General features: G+C 42.7%; 1 protein-coding gene across 3 annotated transcripts in view; it reads right to left on the bottom strand.

Annotated features, from left to right (window-relative positions):
- The window catches only part of LOC113812326 (Ubiquitin specific protease 8), a 36,794-nt gene that overhangs the window by 26,531 nt on the left and 263 nt on the right, over nt 1–10,000 (bottom strand). The window contains exon 1 of one of the 3 annotated variants that reach the window (XM_070123750.1): nt 9,448–9,559. The exons of 1 other annotated variant lie outside the window; for it this stretch is intronic. The gene's annotated coding sequence lies outside the window, so the exon portion shown is untranslated. Of the gene's footprint in view, nt 1–9,233; nt 9,304–9,447; nt 9,560–10,000 lie in introns of those variants that run through there. One more of the 3 variants, XM_070123749.1, reaches the window with a different exon arrangement.

Below are 10,000 nucleotides of genomic sequence, written 5' to 3' on the forward strand. Positions count from 1 at the left end.
CTAAGTAAGCCATTTGATCTTTCCCTTTCTTCAAATAAGTGATAAAGAACAGAGCATGTAACATTAGTTATTGTTGACTTTGTAGTTGGATATTCTTCAAATGCAATATCCTGGCATTGTTTGCTATTCAAATGGCAACATCTATGACGGGGAGGTGGCTTTCCTACTCCTTACATGAGAAGTATCATTTATAGAAACATATTTCTTAAAACATGAAAAAGTTTCATGCTTTGAACATTTATGCATGGTAAATAAATTACCTAAAACTCTGTAAAATCTCTGAGACCTCTGTAAATAACGTTGATAGTAGCAGCTAATCGATCTAATGAATTTTTTTTTATCTTTATGCCTGAATCACACACGTATTGAATAAACAGAAGCCGTGCTAAATTAGATTTTTCAATACAGAGCATGATCACAAAATCACAATTAGGTTACATTGAATATGTATATTCGTTATCGATGTGTGTGTGTGTGTGTGTCGTATATGGATATATGAAGTCATGCTTGGTAATCAGTTACAAAAGAGTGTATAAACAGCTATTATTATGCATTGAATCTTGGCATTTCTTTGAGGAGTTGCATCCACATTTGAAGAGGTGAGCAAGAAAGTGCATGTTTACTTGTTTCAACTCAAGCAACTATTAGTTGGGTGGTTCCAAGGAGGGTGAATAGCAAAAATCTTAGAACCAACTCCCAATACTTGTGTTATATATCTTATGTTGTGTATCAGTTGTTATTGTCATCTATCCATTTTATTTCTATTTGCCAGTGCAATGCAATGCAATATATGCATAGGTGTATATGATATTAGAATATCAAACCTTTACATCAAATTCATTCTCTTTATACATTATCCTAGAAGTAATCATTTCCCGGAAGAATGTAGAAAATAACACAAAGTCGTATATTTCATCTCTTTTATCATCATCATCATCAGGAGCTAACACCGACGGGGGCGCATAGCCGTGTCCACCTTTTACTTCCACCTTTTGGGATCCCTCATGGCAAGCTGCCAGGCAGGGACTCAGCCCATCTCGAGCTCTTCCCGACAGGTTTGATCGATCTGCCCAAGCCACGACCTCCTAGGTCGTCCTACAGGCTTCCTCCACCCAGGGTTGTCTCTTACAGAGACAACGTGATGAGCAGGATCAGCCTGTGGAAAGCTAGCCAGGAGGCCACATAGCCTGAGTTGGCGATCCCGGATTGTGCAGGTAACAGGTCCTGTGCCAGTCTCACGGTGCAGCTGTTGGTTAGACACATGGTCCCGCCAATAGTACCCATGATACGGCACAAGGACCTATTACAAAAGGCATCAAGACGAGACTCCAGGGCACTGGAGAATGTCCAGGTTTCACTACCGTAGAGCAAAACTAGCATTATCAGGGCCCTGAAAACCCGTAGCCTGGTCCTTCTGCACAGGTACCGACGTCTCCAAATACTCCTGTTGAGAGAGTTCATGACCCCTGCTGCCAGGCCAATCCGTCTGCTGACTTCCTGGTTTTACAGCCCTGAGTTATGAACTGCACTACCAAGGTATGTAAAGCTCTCTGTGACTTCAATGTCCTCGCCACAAGCATGTATCGACTGAACGAGTTCTCCTAGCAAGTCCCCAAAATCCTGGATCTTGTTCTTGGTCCAGGAGACCTCTAGACCCAAGGGCTTCGCTTCATTACTAAATGCATCGAGAGCCACCACCAGAGTTTCCAAAGACTCAGATAGAATAGCAACATCATTGGCAAAGTCAAGGTCTGTAACCTTAATATTACCCAGTGTTGCTCCACAGTGACTTTGAACAGTAGCTCTGCCTAGTATCCAATCCATGCAAGTGTTGAAAAGTGTTGGTGCAAGAACACAGCCTTGCCTCACTCCTGAACTGACAGGAAAGAAGCTTGACAGGCCCCCACCACACTTTAAAACACTTTCAGTGTCAGTATACAGGTTTGCTATTAGTTCAATAATCCTTATTGGAATTCTTCTCAGTCTCAGGATCTCCCAGAGTGATTCCCGATGCACTGTATCGAACGCCTTCTTGAGGTCGATGTAGGCTGCAAGCAGCCCACGTCCGAACTCATGACAACGCTCTACAATGACTTGAAGCGCATGGATACGGTCTATTGTGGACTTACCAGAAGTGAATCCAGATTGCTCTAGCCTCTGATGCCTTAGTAGATGGTCTCTAATACGCCTCAGTGTACCAGGCAAGCTGAGCAGTGTGATGCCGCGATGACTGCTGCAGTCCCATCGGTCCCCCTTCCCCTTCCAGAGAGGGATGACCATACCCCTCAACAGGTCAGGGGGAACGGTACCAGACTGCCAGATGGCAGCCAGGACAGCATGCAATCCCCGTGCCATAGGTTCACCACCAGGCTTTAAGAGTTCAGCTGGGATGCCACAAATACCCGCTGCTTTACCACTCTTCAGCTTGGAGATCGCCTCCCTAACTTCAGTTAGGGAGGATGGGTCCTCGCTAATGGGTGGGTCTGGCACATCCAAGTAAACTGTTGGAGGGTCAACCTGATACAACTGCTCAAAGTACTCAGTCCAATGCTCCCGCACCACAACAGGATCTGAGACGATCTGGCCACCTGCTAAGCGAACCTGTGAAGAGGGCTTGGAATTCAGTTTTCTCAGGGCTTGGTATGCAGGACGAAGGTCATTTACTAAGAAATGGCCTTCGACCTCCTCAGCAAGACTCCTAATAAACTGTTCCTTGTCCTTTCTTAACAGAGACCGAATTCTGCGCACCTGAGAATGGTGCTAATCTCGATCCCCTACCAGACGAGCCGCACGGCAAGCATCTGTGGCTTCCAGTGTCTCCTGAGAGATTATATTCTGTTTTGCTCTCGGACGTTCTCCAATTGATTCTTGGGCTGTATCAAGCGTTTCGTGCTTGAAGGTGTCCCACACAAGTACAGGGTCTGTCAGATTGTCAAGCGCTGTGCACCGATCAGAGATTGTCTCAGCAAACCTTCAAGCACATTCCCTCTCCTTCAGCCTGTCCAGATGAAACACCCTAGGGTGGTCATTGGGCCGCTGGGGAGTTTTGAAGTGAACCCGGAGGGTAGCCACAACCAATCTATGGTCAGAACCACAGAACTCGGCACTCCTATACACCCCGCAGTTCTGGAGTATCCTCCAACGAGTGCTAACGAGAATATGGTTGATCTCCTTGGCTGCATTACCCGCATCGCTGTACCATGTCCAACAATGTGGGTCTGGGCACTGGTACCAGGAGCCAGAAATCCTCAATTTCTGGGATCTTGCAAAATCCCGGAAAAGGAGGGAATTCTCGTTGCCAGTATCAACTCCAGAACCATGAGGACCGACTGACATCTCATAGCCAGCTCGATCGCAGCCAGATACCACATTGAAGTCACCCAGAACAATACGAATATCTGTGGCAGACAACTGTCTGCCACAGATGCAAGTTTGGCATAGAACATCTCTTTCACGTCAAGTTTACAAACATCGGTAGGAGCGTACAGAGCAATAAGAGACATGAAGCCAAAAGACAGCTTCAGTCTCATTACCATTATACGCTCATCGACTGGAGTGACCTCTACCACCGAGGGATGGAGCCTACTGGAGACAGCTATGGCTACTCCCTGAAGATGGTGACCATCGCTGTGGCCTGACCAGTAATAGGTGTAGCCACCTACACTGATCGTGCCGCTGCCAGGCCTTCTCACTTCCGAGAGAGCAGCCACCCCTACTCTCAGCCTCCCCAGTTCCCTCGATAGCAGGGGCAACCAATCATCCTGACGCAAAGAGGAGACGTTCCAAGCCCCAACCCTGACTTCCCGCCTGAGGTTAACCCTCGGGCAGTCGCTCCGGGTGGAAGCCACCTCTGCCACCCCCGCCGATGCTGCCCCCCCTAAAAGGCGGCAGGCTGCGGGACCTATCATCTACCTGTGGGGTTCCCTAGGGCTTTGCCCCACAAGCTTCATATCGGGCTGGTGGCTGCCAGAACACAGGCGGAACGAGGAGCTCCCATTCCCATCCTGCGCCCCAGCAGCCACCCTCCCAACGGGGCCCACAGCCTGCCTCTCTTGCTGGGTAAGAGGGACATTTCCCCTTGATAGCAGGGGCAACCAATCATCCTGACGCAAAGAGGAGACGTTCCAAGCCCCCACCCTGACTTCCCGCCTGAGGTTAACCCTCGGGCAGTCGCTTCGGGTGGAAGCCACCTCTGCCACCCCCGCCGACGCTGTCCCACCTAAAAGGCGGCAGGCTGCGGGACCTATCATCCACCTGTGGGGTTCCCTAGGGCTATGCCCCACAAGCTTCATATCGGGCTGGTGGCTGCCAGAACACAGGCGGGACGAGGAGCTCCCGTTCCCATCCTGCGCTCCAGCAGCCACCCTCCCAACGGGGCCCGCAGCCTGCCTCTCTTGCTGGGTAGGAGGGACATTTCCCCTCCCCATAGCATTACCATTTAAAGAAAGTACTGCCAGTGGGTTATTCTCTGGGGGGAGGAGGACTGGCAAGGCCCACCTCCCCCGAGCCTCCCACTGACCCCAGGGGGCTTAGGGGCAGGAGTTAGTACAGGGCCCGGGTGTGTCCACACGCCGGTGGGCCATGCCTCTGTACCTCTGGGGCCTCCTGCTGCTCCGAGATCCCCTACAGTTTGGGACCGCAAGGTGCCAGTTTCCATAGGTGGCCACGAGGAGGCACTGCAGAAGTCTCGATGATGGAGAGGCTATGGACTGGCAGGGGAGACTTATGCGGCGCTGCTCCCTTTTTCGTACAAGGCTAGCCAGCGATGGCAGCTGCAAGCGAGAAGGCATCTCTTTTATGCCAATGAATATTCATCGATTCCTGAATATCCACTTCGCTGAAAAAATACGTGTTCGATGGTCTTAGACGTCATAATAACATGAGAAATCTGAGGTCAAAACGGGCTGCCAAGCTGAGACCTTTTTCAGGATGGACGCAAAGAAAGCTGTAATCTGAAATAGGCTGCTGCAATGGGGTGGCATAGCTCAGTGGTAGAGCACTGGCTTTACAATAGCATGGTCCTGGGCTGTGAATGAGCACTGTTATGCTGACGTCAGCATGCTAGGGCAAAGTCGGGGCAGAAAGGAACAGGTCACCCAAATGCATCAACCCGTGGCTTAGTAAGCATGTTTCTCTACAAAACATGTCCCTTACCTCCAGATGGATATGGGACCAACTTTGACTTTTGACAATGGGATGAGGGAAAGTAACTTCTCCAACGGTGATATATTCGGAGAGCTGGACATCTCCCGGACGATGGTTTACAGGCAGATAGGGTGGGAAGAGGAGGGCACCCATAATGAGGAAAATACACCAGGAATACACGGAAAGCTCCATTGTTGAAGGGAATTAAAGGTGTATATGTTAGCCCATTTCAATATTTCAGAAATCAATTTATTTCAATTTACTATATAGATATTTGTTTATACAGAACAGTGCCCTACACGTAATATTACATGTTCAGATTCTATATCATTATTTATATTTTACATATAACAAACAAATTATCTATAAAACGGCGATGCGCGGCCACGTGACCTGCGACGTGTGGGGGTGGATCTCCCTACATGATGTTGGCGAAACGGGGAAAATGCCTCTCAGACAAATATCTTGAACTGTTAGAAAAAAAAATCCTCCCATCAGTACACTGTTATGCCTTGGCCCTTCCCAGAAACAATGAGGATAACTGCCATATACACACGTCCAGGGCAGTTACGAAGTAGTTCCCTGCCTAACACCACATGGAAGTCCTTCGATGGCCAAGTGGGGGATGTTGCTTAAACCCAACGAAAAATGTTTGGCCGAATATTGTCAATGTTTGAGAAATGGCTAATGAAACAACCTCCAACCAGCTGATAAAAATCAATACATTACATGTGAACATGTCACCTCTGTCTCAGGGATTAGACACCGTTTGAATAACAATACATATATCCTATTATATGCATTACTATTTGTCTTCCCTTTCTACAGTTACTACCATTTTTAGTAAAAGTATCTCCAAAATTAATAAACATCCCCAATTAGTCGATTCACTGAAGCCCCCATCATCTATGAAAAAATAAAAATAAATAATTATATATATACATGTGTGTGTGTGTGTCTTAGTTATCAACTACATGGCATGGCGTTTTGTGTGCGAAGGGGTTCAAAATGTATATGAAATATAAAACAAAAGATTCTAACTAAAGCATTAAAAACTATATAATTGTAGTTCTTTCACACACAATATATATACACATTGTTGAGGCCTGGTTAACCCGACCACGGTTTTGCGTTCAGTTAATATTCTAAAATAATTATAATTGTCTGTTTATTGAATCCGTGCCTAGATCTGATCTATTAGTGCACAATGAAAATTACATATAAAAACATAAACATACACTGTAAACAAGCGTGTATTGACAAAAAGAAGGAAAATAAAAAAAACTGCATAAACAACAAATAAAAGTAAAGAACAAGATTAACTGACATTAATCCAAACAATTTTTTTTCTTCTTCAAAATATCAGATATACAGCTCCTGTAATGAGAGTCGGTTCTCTGACTTTTGCTATTCACCCTCTTTGGAACCACCAAGCTTGTAGTTGCTTGAGTTGAAACAAGCGAATTTGTATTTTCTCGCTCAACTGATCGAATGTGGATGCGCCTTCTTCTCGTCACTAAGCAGTGACTTCGTATTTCCATGGACGCCACAAACATACACACACACACACACACACACACACACACACACACACACACACACACACACACACACACACACACACACACACACACACACACACACACACACACACACACACACACACACACACACACACACACACACACACACACACACACACACACAATGATGAAGCATCTATGCATTCTGTAAAGAAGAATCTAATGTAGCATGATTTCTGTTTATTCAAAATAAGTGTTTGGTTCTGGCAAAGACGAAAAATGTATATCATTTACTAGATCAACTATGGTGCAGCTACGAGAAGTATTTACAAAGATCTTTTGCACATTTTTGTTTGATCTTGCTGCTATACAGAGATGTTTAAAGCATGAAGTCGAAATCTTTGATACTTCTTGTGTTGGAAGAACGGGGAAATGCCACCTCCACACCATAGGTGTTGCCATTTCGATAAACAAACAATTTGAGGATATTGCATTTGAGGAATATCCAACTACAAAATCAACGATAACAAGTATTACATGTTTTGTGATCACTTATTTGAAGAAAATGGAAGATTAAATGGCTTACTTAATTTTAAAAAATATTCATTAATACACTCATTGGTTATTTACATTCGACCAATCACACTCTTTGTTACAAACTAACTAGGGTTTTAGCTTCATTCACAAAAATACTATTTACGCTATGTTTGCTTCGATTGGTTGCCAGATGTACCAAATGCAGTTTGTTGCTTTCACTAGAGCCTCGGCATCCCAAGGCCATGTAAAAGGCCGATTTTTGAATTTTTGCCTTAATCAAAAAATAATAATATTTTAATGCTGAAAAAAAAAAAAAATCAAAAATAGTTCTCTATGTCAAGCTGTCCCCTGCCCAAAAAAAAAGGAAATTCAAAATTCGGCCTTTTACATGGCTACAGGCTAGAGTTGATCTAACACAAGTATTTTGAGGGGAATATTCTGTAAAGAGCTGTGATAGTTGGGATGTACCGAAGACATACAAAAAAAACGATTTTTTTTTACTTTTTGGGGGGTGCCCCCCCCAATGGGGGAGCAAAGTTAAAATTTATATATATAACGGAGCGCAATTCTTTACTCTATATCATGCAAAAAGAATCAATCAGTTATCTCTAACCGATATTTTTTTATGATGTAAAGAGTAGGGAAAGGTGGCCATTTTCCGGGACGGTCCATATAGTTTTTATTTGAGAGCAGGTATTACTGAGTACTATCATCTTCAATATGAAATAATCTGTATCTCGCTTATACATCCGAAGTTTAAAAATCTGACATTTAGGTAACATTCGCATTGAATTGGTCTTTACAACGGTAACTACCAATTTCAAATCAATTCAAATTGCCCCCTGCTGTGATGTACCGACCATTGAGCGAAATGTAACGGAAATATTTCAATCCTTCCTTATAAGGCTATTTTTAAACATTAGTGCTTCGTATGTGATATACGTACATATTACCTCGTAAACTAAAACATATTACCAGGGAGTCTCGATCAAAGCATATTTCGTATTTAAAAGGACACAAAACATACATTTTTTAAAGATATATTTCACAAAATATTTCGTCATAAATCACGGTGATATAATTTTTTCCTGATATTGGTATAAAAGTGCTCCTTGAACATTCACGAACTCATATCTATGCGCAATGTCATGATTAAATGCCTTATGCACGATTGCCACAAGTAAAAGTCCACATAGGTGTACCTGGGCGCTCATTAGTGACGTACCTAACCGGGTGCTGAGGGACTCGCGCGCCGGCTGCAAGACAACGAGCCATAAAAGGCACTTAATACTCGTTTGGTAGTTTCCTCATCCATGTACCTATACTATACACTAACTAACTCAATTTAACCCCCTTCCCCCTCCCTCTCTCAGGGACGGTCCCCTTAACGGACTCTTTTCCAAACCTGGTAGTGTTGTTTCACTGGTAGGCCTATGCTAAGTCAATTGCTTTAGTTCTTCTTTTAACTCCACACAGTCCCCTTTTCGAAATTTACCAAGCTCTGCTTTTGGCAGTATATCATCAACCAATATTTGGGAAGTGTTTAGGACCACTTTGAAAAAAATAAAAATAAAACAAAAGTTACAAACAACATTATTACATATAGAAAAAAAAATTGTATGCTTAAGATGAACCCAATGGCTTATCAAAGTCCATGAATCTACACGAACATATTTTGCATTTGACATGGTTAACAAACCTCCATTGTACATACATATAGTCGGAAATGGTAACTAGTAGACTCCCCAAATAATTCATGATCAAATAAAGAATCAGTTCACACTGTCTTACCATGATATAGGCCTACCTACATGGTGGAGGTTTGTTACCAAATCTTGATATTAGTTTCCTACAAAATGCTAACACAAATAACTAAAAATATGTCAGGCATTTCTACAGAACTATTACTCATAAAAAACATTTTTGGATTTAACTGTACTCTTTGATGAGCACATTATATCCTAATAGCAAAATATAACACCTAAACAGCGACATCAAACATCATATCATAGATAACAAACAACTTACTCCCAATGTCACGTTAGTCTAAGCATAAATAAAACTAGAACTGATAATCTAAAGAAAATAAACTAAATTCACAATCTTCCTTTTCATTCCACTCAACAAACAACCAGAGAATTGCCATTCATCTTATCAATGATTCATTTATCTCTGAATCAACTGATAGGATAAAGAAAATTATCTAAAATAATACTTTTAAATGCATTCTCTTTCATTCTACCTTTACTTGAGGTTTGTCGGCTGAAGTTATATCCTTAAAATGTGCTTTGAAAACACTAAACCTCTACTCAGCTGATGAAGTGATTGCATCATATCAGACTGAATTGCACATCATATGACATATTCATGATAATGCAAAACTCAAAAACTTGTTATTAAATTCGGTTTCCCTATGCTACCATTTTGCCATTACTTACATTTATATATTCTTATGAATCCATTAATCAAATTATCAGAACTGTTTGGAAATTAAAGAGAAATATATGAATAAACTCCACTTGCTGATTTTGTGTTCCTTTGCAGCCACCAAGATATCAATAAAAAAAACGCCAATAATCAATACAATACATACAATGCCTGCATTCGTCTTCAAATTGTTCAAAAATACTTTAGAAAATCAAGATATTTATGAAAAGGAAAATTTGAACGTCACTCCACCATTAAGCAACTTTGTAATCTATGCACTTTAGGAACTTTAACATCAACGAAAAACAAATATATAATAACATATTCAACATCATCAACAACACAGTATTTGTTCCAGATTTCAACCC

This window comes from Penaeus vannamei, chromosome 7 (assembly GCF_042767895.1).
Source record: "Penaeus vannamei isolate JL-2024 chromosome 7, ASM4276789v1, whole genome shotgun sequence".
Taxonomy (NCBI): domain Eukaryota; kingdom Metazoa; phylum Arthropoda; class Malacostraca; order Decapoda; family Penaeidae; genus Penaeus; species Penaeus vannamei.